This window comes from Pongo abelii, chromosome 1 (assembly GCF_028885655.2).
Source record: "Pongo abelii isolate AG06213 chromosome 1, NHGRI_mPonAbe1-v2.0_pri, whole genome shotgun sequence".
NCBI lineage: Eukaryota > Metazoa > Chordata > Mammalia > Primates > Hominidae > Pongo > Pongo abelii.
Window position 1 is genome coordinate 89,258,478 of NC_071985.2, and position 3,695 is coordinate 89,262,172.

A 3,695-nucleotide genomic window follows, 5' to 3' on the forward strand; every position below is an offset into this window, starting at 1 on the left:
TGACGTTGGCTCTGTCTCAGTTGGCCAAGAGTCTATGTGATCTCTAGCAAGCAAGCACTCAGCTTCCTACCTAGCCTTAGATGTCTGTCCCAGCCCCAAATCTACGCCCCCTTGCCTCAAACTTTCACAAAGCTCTTACTCTATCTTCTCCCTTCCTTAACCCCATTTTCTGACCCTGGAACCATCTCTGGTTCTTAGCATTATTCAGTACATACAGAAAACCAACAATTGGGCTGGGTGTGGTGGCTCACGCCTGTAATCCCAACGCTTTGGGAAGCCAAGGTTGGTGGATCACTTGAGGAGGCCAGGAGTTCAAGACCAGCCTGGCCAACATGGTGAAACCCCATTTCTACTAAAAAAAAAATTAAAAAATTCACCAGCCGTGGTGGTGCATGCCTGTAGTCCCAGCTACTCTGGAGGCTGAGGCAAGAGAATCGCTTGAACCTGGGAGGCTGAGGTTGCAGTGAGCCTTGATTGTGCCATTGCACTCCAGCCTGGGTGACTGAGAGAGAGAGAAAGAAAGAAAAGAGAGAGAGAGAGAAAAAGAGACAGCGAGAAAGAAAAGAGAGAGAGAAAGAAAAGAGAGAGTGAGAAAGAAAAAGAGAGAGAAAGAAAAAGACAGAAAGAAGGAAGGAAGGAAAGAAAGAAGGAAGGAAGGAAGGAAGAAAGGAAAGAAAGAAAGAAAAAGAAAGAAAGAAAAGAAAGAAAGAGACCAACAATTGCACCAAAGGGTCTTAGTCGCACTCAAGACTCCCACAGTTCCCTCTGCCCATGTCTCCCAGGCTGTCCCCATCCTTCAGGCCCTTTCTTTGACTCTTCTTCTGCTGTACGCTGACCCTTCTCTATTTCTCACACAGCTCATTCTGGCTGCTTGACTTCCTGGCCCTATGCCATCCTGTCCTCAATTCTGACTCTTTGCTTTCAGCTCAGCTAGAATAAAGACAGGGACAAAAGGACAGAGAAATGACCAGGCAAAGAGACTGCATGAGGTCAGATCTTGAGAGCTCCTTTGACTGGATGTGAGCTAGAAGGAGATTGAGAGAAAGGTGAAATTGTAAGCAGGCTTTAGGGTGGAGGGGAGTGGTAATCAGCCAAGTTAGAGAATGATGGAGAGGTGGGATAGGGATGGGGAGGAGCTCATGTTGTTGAGAGAGTAGGCAATGTTGAGTAGGAAAGTATCATTGGGTCATTGCTGAGTGGTGGGAATTGAGGGCAGAAGAGGGAAAGACTTGATAATCATGGCATCCAGAAATTTCTCTTCGAGTCCTTCTGTCTCTGTTTCAGATTTTATCTTGGCCACTTCAGCCACTTTGTCTCTTTGAATTCTCCCCCTTCAATAACTCGTGTGTGTGCGTGTGTGTGTGTGTGTCTCCAATACAATCCCTGACTTACGATTGTTCAACCTACAATTTTTCTTTTTCTTTTTCTTTTCTTTTTTTTTGAGACGGAGTCCTGCTCTGTCACCAGGCTGGAGTGCAGTGGCACAATCTTGGCTCACCACAACCTCCGCCTCCTGGGTTCAAGCGATTCTCCTGCCTCAGCCTCCTGAGTAGCTGGGACTATAGGCACGTACCACCAAGCCCAGCTAATTTTTTGAGTTTTTAGTAGAGGTGAGGTTTCACCATGTTGGCCAGGATGGTCTCGATCTCTTGACCTCATGATCCGCCCGCCTCAGCCTCCCAAAGTGCTGGGATTACAGGTGTGAGCCACCATGCCCGACCCAACTTATAATTTTTTAACTACAGTGATGCAAAAATGATAGCGTGTTCGGTAGGACCAATACTTGAATTTTGAATTTTGATATTTTCTAGGGCTAGCGACTGGCATATTAAATGCATTTTCAACTTATATGTTCAGTTTGCAATGAGCTTATCAAGACATAACCCCATCATAAAAGTCAAGGAGCATTTGTATATTTTTCTGTCTCTAAGTTTCCATTTTTCTCACTGCGCCTTGAGATCTGTCTCTCACTGTTTCGACTTCTGTGTTTTTCTCTCTGGGTTACTGCCCTTTTCTTCCTGCTGACCAGAGCCAGCCATCTGACTTTCCTGCAAGGAGCTTTAGAACTTTCCAGAAGTGGCCAGACTTCTTCCCTTTGGCTGCTTTCTAGAACTATAGCACCAGTTTGGGGTCCCCGGGCACAGTCTCAATTTTTGATGAGGACCTGAGTGAGCTTCAATACGTAGGGCCTTTTCAGGGAGTAGAATTTCCCCACAGTGGGGTCTTAGTGTCAAAATAAAGACATTTGTCCCTTAACCCATACTCTGGTCCTGGATTTCGTGGTAGTGTGTTCATGGAAACTTGGGAAGTTCATGGGGTGAGAGCAAGGAGGATGGGGCTCTGCACACAACTGGACCTACTGAGAAATAGGATCTGAATATGCCTTGCATTTAGCTGCCTCCTCCCCTGGATGGCACACTCCAGCTTTAGGGCCCTCAAGGAACAAGCAAATTCAGCCCCCTGAGCTCCAAGGGTTGTTAGGCAACCAAGAAATGTGGTTATCATTAAAGGATGTGGCTGGGGGCTGGGTATTGGGGAATCAGTGGGCCTGCAGGATAGGCAAAGAACAACATAGCACATGGCAATGTTTCGATGTAATTTCCTAGAAAACAGGAGGCCACCATCCTAATATTGAGCATAGTGAAGTTCCATCTGGAGGGGAGTAAAGGTGTTTTCTAGGGGAAGAAAAGCTGCTGGAGCCCCTGTGTTCTGTATGGGGGTATGCCCATACCTCCATGGATGGAGCAGGGGTGATCCTAGGGAGGAGCAGGAGGAGTGACTTTGAAGCCTTGGTCCTGGGGGGTGAGATCAAGGCCCATATTGGTAATCTTTCACCACGTCATCAGCTCCCCAACACCTTTCTGTACAAACTGCAGAAAGTTTGCAATGAGCAGATTAGGAATAGCTTATCACAGAGACAAAGCTGTACAGAAATGGATCACAAATATTTTATCCACACTCATGCTTCCAACTAGTTCTACTCTGATTTATCTTTCACCCTCCTCTCTCCCTAAGCACAAGGGACTCTCCCCCAGCCTCTGACTCTTCTCTGACCTGGGACCTCACTGCAGACAGACAGGATATTACTCACCAAGGAGCTCTCTCATCTACTCCTACCCCCAACTCATCCTCCTGCACCCCACTCTCACTCCCACCCCTTCCAACATGGGCCCACTCCTTCCCTCCCCCACTCAATCTGACCCTCACTCTCACTCTTCTTCTCCCCCACACCACCCCACCCATCCTTGTCCCTCTCTGACTCACCTCAAGTCCCATTGACACAAACAAAAATTTCAGCACAACCCACTCCAACCGGTTTGGCTGAGGCGTGCAGCCTGTCATGGGGACAGAGACAGGTATAAGCGGATGCTTGGATGCATGCAGATCATGAAGAACATCCGCTGCTGTGCACACAGAGACAGTCCCACATATGTGCATAGCATGTATGTGTACAGAGATACGTAGAGAACACATGATGGTGGGATATAGCATGTTACAGTTGTTTCTGTGTCTGCCTCTCCTGATTGAGGGCTCCTTGAGGGCAGGGACTATGTGTTATGTGTTATGTGTCTCGGTCTCCTCCCTTGAGCCTGACACATAGTGGCACTCACTTTATGTCTGTTGAAGGAATGCATGGGTGCAGGCGCGCACGCAGCAATGTCACTCAGACAAACACACATGATAAAGACACTATC